This window comes from Hyla sarda, chromosome 12, assembly GCF_029499605.1.
Source record: "Hyla sarda isolate aHylSar1 chromosome 12, aHylSar1.hap1, whole genome shotgun sequence".
NCBI lineage: Eukaryota > Metazoa > Chordata > Amphibia > Anura > Hylidae > Hyla > Hyla sarda.
Genome location: NC_079200.1, coordinates 26,785,190 through 26,796,750, shown reverse-complemented (window position 1 = coordinate 26,796,750; position 11,561 = coordinate 26,785,190). Strand labels below are relative to the sequence as shown.

Genomic DNA, 11,561 nt, shown 5'->3' with positions numbered 1-11,561 from the left:
AGTATATACGGAAATCAGAGTTATTCCCTAATATAGGGGTTTCCCCAACCAGTGTGCCTCCAGCTGTTTCAAAACTACAACTCCCAGCATGCCCGGACAGCCTTTGGCTGTCCGGGCATGCTGGGAGTTGTAGTTTTGCAACAGCTGGAGGCACACTGGTTGGGAAACACTGCTCTAATCCCATCAGGGTTTGCTGCTGCCTGTATCCACTCATGCCACTGGAAAACAGCCTGGCATAAAAAAAAACAAAAAACAAAAAAAAAACCATAGAATTGGCATCTAGCACGCAAATATTTATAGGACTCTCCGCGCTCCTGCCAAGCAGTCAGGCTGTCGTCCATTAACTACAAAGCCAGTGAGAACGTGTGGGAGTCTGCAAAACAGCACCGGGCGCATGCAAGATTTTGGGGTTCCCTCAGCCTGAACGTCTACCCTCAAGGTAGGTTCGAGAATGGAACGCTATTTGTGTGTATATATATATATTATGTGAATATAATTTACGGATTGCTTCTGTACTATGTAGCAGTGCTGGATTTGCATCACTTGTATTTAGATTTATTTCTCTTTTATAGGTATTATTTGTTGAACCCTATGCCGTCAGCACTAAGGCAGTATACACAGGGCATCATAGGCAGCTGCCTAGAGCGCCCTCTTGGTTGGGGCGCCGCTCTGCCTGCCACAAGGAAGTTAGACAACCAGCATCTGAACCACTCGCTCAACCAGCAGCATGAGGAGGAGGTGTGTTACAGTGTGTCACCCCAGTAGTAAGGAGATTAGATGAGGAGGAGGTTTGTTACAGTGTGTGACCCCAGTAGTAAGGAGATTACATGAGGAGGAGGATTGTTACAGTGTGTCACCCCAGTAGTAAGGTGATTACATGAGGAGGGTGTTTGTTACAGTTTGTCACCCCAGTAGTAAGGAGATTACATGAGGAGGAGGTTTGTTACAGTGTGTCACCCCAGTAGTAAGGAGATTACATGAGGAGGAAGTTTGTTACAGTGTGTCACCCTAGTAATAAGGATATTACAGGAGGAGGAGGTTTGTTACAGTGTGTCACCCCAGTAGTAAGGAGATTACATGAGGAGGAAGTTTGTTACAGTGTGTCACCCCAGTAATAAGGAGATTACATGAGGAGGAGGTTTGTTACAGTGTGTCACCCCAGTAGTAAGGAGATTACATGAGGAGGAAGTTTGTTACAGTGTGTCACCCCAGTAGTAAGGAGATTACATGAGGAGGAAGTTTGTTACAGTGTGTCACCCTAGTAATAAGGAGATTACATGAGGAGGAGGTTTGTTACAGTGTGTCACCCCAGTAGTAAGGAGATTACATGAGGAGGAGGTTTGTTACAGTGTGTCACCCCAGTAGTAAGGAGATTACATGAGGAGGAAGTTTGTTACAGTGTGTCACCCCAGTAATAAGGAGATTACATGAGGAGGAGGTTTGTTACAGTGTGTCACCCCAGTAGTAAGGAGATTATATGAGGAGGAGGTTTGTTACAGTGTGTCACCCCAGTAGTAAGGAGATTACATGAGGAGGAAGTTTGTTACAGTGTGTCACCCTAGTAATAAGGAGATTACATGAGGAGGAGGTTTGTTACAGTGTGTCACCCCAGTAGTAAGGAGATTACATGAGGAGGAAGTTTGTTACAGTGTGTCACCCTAGTAATAAGGAGATTACATGAGGAGGAGGTTTGTTACAGTGTGTCACCCCAGTAGTAAGGAGATTACATGAGGAGGAGGTTTGTTACAGTGTGTCACCCCAGTAGTAAGGAGATTACATGAGGAGGAAGTTTGTTACAGTGTGTCACCCCAGTAGTAAGGAGATTATATGAGGAGGAGGTTTGTTACAGTGTGTCACCCCAGTAGTTAGGTGGGGCGTGTCAAAGGGCGGGCCAATGGGCAGAGTCAAGAAGGCGACAAAATTAGCTTATGACAAAAATCCTTGCACCAGCCTATGGGTATACAGATGACCTTCCCTGGTGGTGGCTGATGCTGTCACATTAGTCTTTTTGTTTTGTGCTTTAGGTATATGGTAATATAGGGCTTGCATGTGCTGAACTTGGGCTTTCGGGGTTGTGTGTGGCTGAAAAGCCTAATTTTTATTTGGTTTGTGTAGTATGTTATATGTATTCTCTTCTTGTATACAGTGATCAATAAACTTACAATATTTTCAACATACAATGGTCTTTTCTGGACCATTGTACCTGGAACCCAGACTCAACATACAATGTACGGACAGTCCAGATCTGTGAAACGTGTCGATGGCTGGAAGAACCGACCAATCAGAATGGACATTTCACTGGTAAAACCCCTGTATTACTGAAGTGTATGCACTGACTGATGTCTGGTAGAGCCCCCTACAGTACAGGGAGATATTACATGTTCTGTACTCTTTACCTATATTACTGAAGTGCATGCACTGACTGGTGTCTGGTAGCGCCCCCTACAGTACAGGGAGGTATTATATGTTCTGTACTCTTTACCTGTACCAGGGTTAGCTGCTCCTTTGGACACCAGGTGAGGGCGGCTCCATGTTACTTTTTTAGGACACTGTGTATTGTACAAGACCCTGAAGAAGCTCCTGTCCTCTACATAGACAGTGATTACAGCTCCCAGCAGATCTTTATTACTTTTATATGTAAGGATTTGCTTTATCTGTATTAGTTATCTACTTATTTTTCTTTAATCCTCATTGTTTCCTATTTTTGGATGACATTTTGGGGCTTCAGAACCAATTACCAGGTTTCCATAGAGTTCTGGTCTCAACATACAAGGGTTTCAACATACAATGGTCGTCCTGGAACCGATTAATATTGTAACTTGAGGGAGCACTGTATATTGTTGTAATCTATTTATATATTTATGTACTGTATATATTGTTATAGTCTGTGTATATTTTATGTACTCTATATATTGTTTGGTGTCATCTAGGGTTTGGGTTTAGTGTTAGGTTGGGTGGTGGGCTAAAGGACTGGTTCAGGGACGTCCGTCATCATGTACTGGGGGCATGGGATGCGGGACCGACTTAGGGGCAGATTGTATTTATTGTTTTATTTGCACATTATGTTGGGGTTTTGTGTTATGTTGGGTGGTGGGTTAAAGGGGGGGGGAGGGGGTTTCTATTGACTATATATATATATATATATATATATATATATATATACATATATATATATATATATATATATACATATATATATATATATATATATATATACATATATATATATATATATATACATATATATATATATACATATATATATATATATATATATATATATATACATACATATATATATATATATATATATATATATATATATATATATATACATATATATATATATCTATATATATGGTGTGAACAGAGGTTAAAAGGTGGCTACTATTAGTCAGGTGCACTTGCATAGGGACTGTTAACCAATGGAGTAGCTCGGCAGGAAACCAATGTACATGTCACGATGCCGGCTGGCAGGAGGTGGATCCTCTGTGCCAGAGAGGGATAGCGAGGACCGTGCTAGTGGACCGGTTCTAAGACACTACAGGTTTTCACCAGAGCCCGCCGCAAAGCGGGATGGTCTTGCTGCGGCGGTAGTGACCAGGTCGTATCCACTAGCAACGGCTCACCTCTCTGGCTGCTGAAGATAGGCGAGGTACAAGGGAGTAGGCAGAAGCAAAGTCGGACGTAGCAGAAGGTCGGGGGCAGGCGGCAAGGTTCGTAGTCAGGGGAGATAGCAAAGTTCTGGTACACAGGGTATAAACACACAAAAACGCTTTCACTAGGCTCTAGGGCAACAAGATCCGGCAAGGAAGTGCAAGGGAGGAGACTAGATATAGCCAGGAAACAGATGGGAACCAATTAAGCTAATTGGGCCAGGCACCAATCATTGGTGCACTGGCCCTTTAAGTCTCAGGGAGCTGGCGCGCGCGCGCCCTAGAGAGCGGAGCCGCGCGCGCCAGCACATGACCGCAGGAGACGGGAACGGGTAAGTGACCTGGGATGCGATTCGCGAGCGGGCGCGTCCCGCTGTGCGAATCGCATCCCCAACGGCCATGACAGGGCAGCGCTCCCGGTCAGCGCTGACCGGGGAGCTGCAGGGAGAAAGGCGCCGTGAGCGCTCCGGGGAGGAGCGGGGACCCGGAGCGCTAGGCGTAACAGTACCCCCCCCCTTAGGTCTCCCCTTCTCTTTATCGGGTAACTGCCTCCCCTGGGATGAGGACACCGGGAAAGGAAGGAGGGATTCCTCAACGGCAGGCAGAACCGCAGGAGTAGGAATGGGGAGAGAGGGCAGAGGGCGAGACCTGGCACGGGGCAGTGTGACACCAGGACGAGGGCCATGAGGGGACACAGAAGCTTGCCTGGGAGGGGGGGAGGGGCATTTCCTGTGGCAGGCAGAGTCCTTAATGACCTTAGGGGGACCGGATACAGGAGGAACCACAGAGTTACGGCAAGGGTTACTGGGAACCGGTTTTAGACAGTTCTTGGCACAAGAGGACCCCCAACTCTTGATCTCCCCAGTGGACCAATCCAGGGTTGGGGAATGAAGTTGAAGCCAGGGAAGTCCAAGGAGAATTTCCGAGGTGCAATTGGGGAGGACCAAAAGTTCAATCCTCTCGTGATGAGATCCGATGCTCATAAGAAGGGGCTCCGTGCGGAAACGTATGGTACAGTCCAACCTGGCTCCGTTGACCGCGGAGATGCGGAGTGGCTTGACAAGACGGGTCACCGGAATATGGAATTTATTCACAAAGGACTCCCGAATAAAATTCCCAGAAGCTCCAGAGTCCAGACAGGCCACGGCTGAGAGGGGAGAGCTGGCTGAAGTGGAAATCCGAACAGGTACCGTGAGACGTGGAGAAGCCGACTTGGCATCAAGAGACGCCACACCCACGAGAGCTGAGTGTGAGCGTGCGTTTCCCAGACGTGGAGGACGGATTGGGCAATCCACCAGAAAATGTTCAGTACTGGCACAGTACAAACAAAGATTCTCTTCCTTACGGCGATTCCTCTCTTCCAGGGTCAGGCGAGACCGATCCACTTGCATGGCCTCCTCGGCGGGAGGCCTAGGCGCAGATTGCAGTGGAGACTGTGGGAGAGGTGGCCAGAGATCTAAGTCTTTTTCCTGGCGGAGCTCTTGATGCCTCTCAGAAAAACGCATGTCAATGCGAGTGGCTAGATGAATGAGTTCATGCAGGCTAGCAGGAGTCTCTCGTGCGGCCAGAACATCTTTAATGTTGCTGGATAGGCCTTTTTTAAAGGTCGCGCAGAGAGCCTCATTATTCCAGGAAAGTTCAGAAGCAAGAGTACGGAATTGTATGGCGTACTCGCCAACGGAGGAATTACCCTGGACCAGGTTCAGCAGGGCAGTCTCAGCAGAAGAGGCTCGGGCAGGTTCCTCAAAGACACTTCGAATTTCCGAGAAGAAGGAGTGTACAGAGGCAGTGACGGGGTCATCACGGTCCCAGAGCGGTGTGGCCCATGACAGGGCTTTTCCAGACAGAAGGCTGACTACGAAAGCCACCTTAGACCTTTCAGTAGGAAACTGATCCGACATCATCTCCAGATGCAGGGAACATTGGGAAAGAAAGCCACGGCAAAACTTAGAGTCCCCATTAAATTTGTCCGGCAAAGACAGGCGGAGGCTAGGAGTGGCCACTCGCTGCGGAAGAGGTGCAGGAGCTGGCGGAGGAGATGGTTGCTGCTGCTGTAGCTGAGACTGAATCTGCTGTAGCTGCGACTGGAGTTGCTGAGTCATGGTGGTCAAGTACGACAGCTGGTGATCTTGTTGGGCAATCTGTCGGGCTTGCTGGGCGACCAGTGTGGGGAGGTCGGCGACAACAGGCAGAGGAACTTCAGCGGGATCCATGGCCGGATCTACTGTCACGATGCCGGCTGGCAGGAGGTGGATCCTCTGTGCCAGAGAGGGATAGCGAGGACCGTGCTAGTGGACCGGTTCTAAGACACTACAGGTTTTCACCAGAGCCCGCCGCAAAGCGGGATGGTCTTGCTGCGGCGGTAGTGACCAGGTCGTATCCACTAGCAACGGCTCACCTCTCTGGCTGCTGAAGATAGGCGAGGTACAAGGGAGTAGGCAGAAGCAAAGTCGGACGTAGCAGAAGGTCGGGGGCAGGCGGCAAGGTTCGTAGTCAGGGGAGATAGCAAAGTTCTGGTACACAGGGTATAAACACACAAAAACGCTTTCACTAGGCTCTAGGGCAACAAGATCCGGCAAGGAAGTGCAAGGGAGGAGACTAGATATAGCCAGGAAACAGATGGGAACCAATTAAGCTAATTGGGCCAGGCACCAATCATTGGTGCACTGGCCCTTTAAGTCTCAGGGAGCTGGCGCGCGCGCGCCCTAGAGAGCGGAGCCGCGCGCGCCAGCACATGACCGCAGGAGACGGGAACGGGTAAGTGACCTGGGATGCGATTCGCGAGCGGGCGCGTCCCGCTGTGCGAATCGCATCCCCAACGGCCATGACAGGGCAGCGCTCCCGGTCAGCGCTGACCGGGGAGCTGCAGGGAGAAAGGCGCCGTGAGCGCTCCGGGGAGGAGCGGGGACCCGGAGCGCTAGGCGTAACAGTACATAGCTGGGGCAGCGGTGGTGCTAGGATAAACAAAGGATAATAGAATCAATATAAAGGGTCATAAGCAGGAAAAAACGTTTTCCGCACTCACCGCAAGGATCGCACCCAAGAGCTCCTACATGGAATCCCGTTCAGTCCGGGAGGTCACTGATGCATAGCGTTCAGAAGGCGATCATTGGTAATTTCGCGCACTTAGCGCTTCATCCGGCCTCTAGAGGCCGGATGAAGCGCTAAGTGCGCGAAATTACCGGTGCGGAAAACGTTTTTTCCTGCTTATGACCCTTTATATATCTATCTATCTATCTATCTATCTATCTATCTATATATATATATATATATACAGAAAATCCTGCGCTGCTTCTTGGACATCTGGGAACATGTACTGGGGGCATGGGATGCGGGACCAGCTCTGGGCCAAAAAAATTTAAAAAAATTGGTGTTATTTAGTTCGTCTTGATTTATATTTAATTCATTTTGGTATTGGGTTTTGCATAATTATTTCGTTTTTGATATTGAAACTTGGCCAGGAAATTCACATTTAATATTAGTCTATATAGTTTTAGTATGTTATGGGTATTATAGGAAAAACGTAAATATTGTATATAATTTTGTTTGTGTGGAAGAATGAGTGTGGGGGTGGATCGGTGTTGTATTTTATGCTATGGTATTGGTTTTATGACTGGTCTTATGATTCATTATATTATTATGTTTTGGTTAGATATAGTATGTTGATTTTTTTAATTATTTATTGTTATGTTTTAAATTTGAATAAAAGATTTACAGATGTCTGACATATTTGTTTTATACGATGCCCTTTGATGTGTTCTCTACATGTGCAGTATTGCGATAGTGTAGACACAAATCTAATTCCCCTATAACCCCCCCGGGATCCCCCTTACTGACTATTACTACTAATATACATCTATCTTTAGACTCTACTCTCCCAGGTTGCTGAGTCGTGTAGTTATTTTTAGCCTCGGAGATCAATACTTTTTCATTTTTTGTTGAGTGGAGAAGTGATTATTGCATTTATACGCATTAAGCCTTCCTACTTACCTTGGTTTATTTCCTCTGCGCCTGCAGAGTCTTCTTATCCGCTGCCATCACCATCTAATAGTCAATCATGTTCCGCAGATATAGACAGTAGGGGAATAGTTTCGCCCAATGAGCTTACAGTATATTTAGAGTAGATTAGGCAGTGGGACAAGGTAATAAATTTAAAGACTCTGGTTTGGAACTTCTTTAAATAATGGATTAGGAAACTGCATTATGATCGGGTAACTATTGTAAGGCGATTACTGGCATTACTGTGTTGACTGGCATTGCTGTCCAGTAGAGAGGAGCGAACTTACAGTAAATTCGATTCGTCACGAACTTCTCGGCTGGGCAGTTGATGACTTTTCCTGCATAAATTAGTTCAGCTTTCAGGTGCTCCGGTGGGCTGGAAAAGGTGGATACAGTCCTAGGAGACTCTTTCCTTGGAATGTATCCACCTTTTCCAGCCCACCGGAGCACCTGAAAGCTGAACTAATTTATGCAGGATAAGTCATCAACTGCTGAGCCGAGAAGTTTGTGACGAATCGAATTTACTGTAAGTTCGCTCATCTCTACTATTCTCATCTCTTAAAGGGGTACTCCGGTGGAAAACTTTCTTTATTTTTAGCTTTGGCACTATGGGGGCTACTACGAGTACCATCACTGTTGTATTTAGGAGATAAGCATGAGTGGCTTAAAGGGGTACTCCAGTGAAAAACTTTTTTTTTTTTTTTAAATCAACTGGTGCCAGAAAGTTAAACAGATTTGTAAATTACTTCTATTAAAAAAAATCTTAATCCTTCCAGTACTTATTAGCTGCTGAATACTACAGCAGAAATGATTTTCTTTTTGAAACACAGAGCTCTCTGCTGACATCATTAGCACAGTGCTCTCTGCTGACATCTCTGTCCATTTTAGGAAATGTCCAGAGCAGCATATGTTTGCTATGGAGATTTTCTCCTACTCTGGACAGTTCCTAAAATGGACAGAGATGTCAGCAGAGAGCACTGTTGTCATGATGTCAGCAGAGAGCTCTGTGTTTCAAACGGAAAAGAATTTCCACTGTAGTATTCAGCAGCTAATAAGTACTGGAAGGATTAAGATTTTTTTTATAGAAGTAATTTACAAATCTGTTTACCTTTCTGGCACCAGTTGATTTAAAAAAAAAAAAAGTTTTTCACTGGAGTACCCCTTTAAGCCACTCATGCTTATCTCCTAAATACAACAGTGATGGTACTCGTAGTAGCCCCCATAGTGCCAAAGCTACAGTAACAGCCTTAATGTCACCATAGTACAGGCCTCATTTTATTCCACATAGTGTCAACTTCACAGTAGTCCCTATAGTGCCAGCCTCACATTAGTCTGCATAGTACCACCCTCACAGTAGTCCCCATAGTGCCACCCTCACAGTAGTCTCCTTAGTGCCACCCTCACAGTAGTCTCCTTAGTGCCACCCTCACAGTTGTCTCCTTATTGCCAGCCTCACATTAGCCTGCATAGTACCACCTTCACAGTAGGCCCCATAGTGCCACCCTCACAGTAGTCCCCATAGTGCCACCCTCACAGTAGTCCCCATAGTGCCACCCTCACAGTAGTCCCCATAGTGCCACCCTCACAGTAGTCTCCTTAGTGCCACCCTCACAGTAGTCCCCATAGTGCCACCCTCACAGTAGTCTCCTTAGTGCCACCCTCACAGTAGTCTCCTTATTGCCAGCCTCACATTAGTCTGCATAGTACCACCTTCACAGTAGTCCCCATAGTGCCACCCTCACAGTAGTCCCCATAGTGCCACCCTCACAGTAGTCTCCTTAGTGCCACCCTCACAGTAGTCTCCTTATTGCCAGCCTCACATTAGTCTGCATAGTACCACCTTCACAGTAGGCCCCATAGTGCCACCCTCACAGTAGTCTCCTTAGTGCCACCTTCACAGTAGGCCCCATAGTGCCACCCTCACAGTAGTCTCCTTAGTGCCACCCTCACAGTAGTCCCCATAGTGCCACCCTCACAGTAGTCTCCTTAGTGCCACCCTCACAGTAGTCTCCTTAGTGCCACCCTCACAGTAGTCTCCTTATTGCCAGCCTCACATTAGTCTGCATAGTACCACCTTCACAGTAGTCCCCATAGTGCCACCCTCACAGTAGTCCCCATAGTGCCACCCTCACAGTAGTCTCCTTAGTGCCACCCTCACAGTAGTCTCCTTAGTGCCACCCTCACAGTAGTCTCCTTATTGCCAGTCTCACATTAGCCTGCATAGTACCACCTTCACAGTAGGCCCCATAGTGCCACCCTCACAGTAGTCTCCTTAGTGCCACCCTCACAGTAGTCTCCTTATTGCCAACCTCACATTAGCCTGCATAGTACCACCTTCACAGTAGGCCCCATAGTGCCACCCTCACAGTAGTCTCCTTAGTGCCACCCTCACAGTAGTCTCCTTAGTGCCACCCTCACAGTAGTCTCCTTAGTGCCACCCTCACAGTAGTCTCCTTAGTGCCACCCTCACAGTAGTCCCCATAGTACCACCCTCACAGTAGGCCCCATAGTGCCACCCTCACAGTAGTCTCCTTAGTGCCACCCTCACAGTAGTCCCCATAGTGCCACCCTCACATTAGTCTGCATAGTACCACCCTGACAGTAGTCCCCATAGTGTCAACCTCACCGTAGTCCTCATAGTTCATGTAGAACTTCAAATAGCAGCGTGGAAATAGCGATCCTCTTGGCGCTCTCCCGATGGTATATAACAAAAACCGAATCGTACAATGGAATTATTAAATAAATAAAATGTTATTTATTAAAAGCGCTGTGGACACAGCGCTTTTAATAAATAACATTTTATTTATTTAATAATTCCATTGTACGATTCGGTTTTTGTTATTTACCATCGGGAGAGCGCCAAGAGGATCGCTATTTCCACGCTGCTATTTGTAGTTCTACATGAGCTTCTCCTGACCGTCTAGAGGACCTCCCTGACGGGCTCGATCCTGGCAGCACCCCGGCTATCCACCCACAGCATGGGTATCCAAGTTACAATAGGTGTTGTGCTCTTAGCATAACACCACCAGGTTAGCATAACCTTATCGTTACCACTGGCAACCCCTTATTTATTAGGCACATGAATTGCGCTTTTGTCTGTTTTTCTTTTTTTCTTATATTGCAAAGTAGTCCTCATAGTGCCAGCCTCACAGTAGTCCGCATAGTGCCACAATAGTCCCTATATCGTCAGTTTCAGTGTTCACATTACATTTTCCTCCACCCAACATACTTGCTGAATGTAATTGACAGACCAAGGGGAATAGCATACAGCAGTAGACTATGCTGTGCCATCCAATGGGATTCCTTAAAGAAAAGTATCCTTTAAACTGATACTATTTTAGCCTGTAGGTGACAGATGACAGTGTATGGAATCTGTTACAGGCATGTTAAAGAGATACAGTCTGATACAGTCTAGTTTTCCATAACATTATAGTCTATGGGTAAAGGTTCTGTTAAATGGATACTAAGGGTACATTCCCACCCGGTATATTTTGCTGCGTATTTGCTGCTGCATATTTTATTTCCCATTTAAGTCAATGGGTAGGAAAATACGCAGCAGCAAATACGCAGCAAAATACGCCAGGTGGGAACATACCCTTAAAGTGTACATGTTGTCTCAACAAACTTTGCATAGTGTTGAATAGTGCATCTGTGCAATAACACACGTGAATATAAGAAACTTTGCAATCACGTGAATATAAGAAACTTTGTAATATATCTTACTAGACAAAAATGCTCCTTTTTCCTGTTATCATGTTTTATTCTTCTCCACCCTCTGTCTGAACAAATTCCAGCAATCTGCATCCTCTGTCTCGGTCCTAGTACACTCAGGGATCAAATTTCAAGCAATACAAGCCTATGGAGGGGGGAGGAGGGAGATGGAAGAGGGCAGGGCCTGTAAACTGG

At 46.5% G+C, this 11,561-nt stretch overlaps 1 protein-coding gene across 1 annotated transcript in view; it reads left to right on the top strand.

The window, feature by feature from the left end:
- Positions 1–389: 389 nt before the first annotated feature.
- LOC130296807 (leucine-rich repeat-containing protein 3B-like) overlaps positions 390–11,561 on the top strand; it is a 126,454-nt gene continuing 115,282 nt past the window's right edge. The window contains exon 1 of the mRNA XM_056548777.1: positions 390–439. The gene's annotated coding sequence lies outside the window, so the exon portion shown is untranslated. The remainder of the gene's footprint in view (positions 440–11,561) is intronic.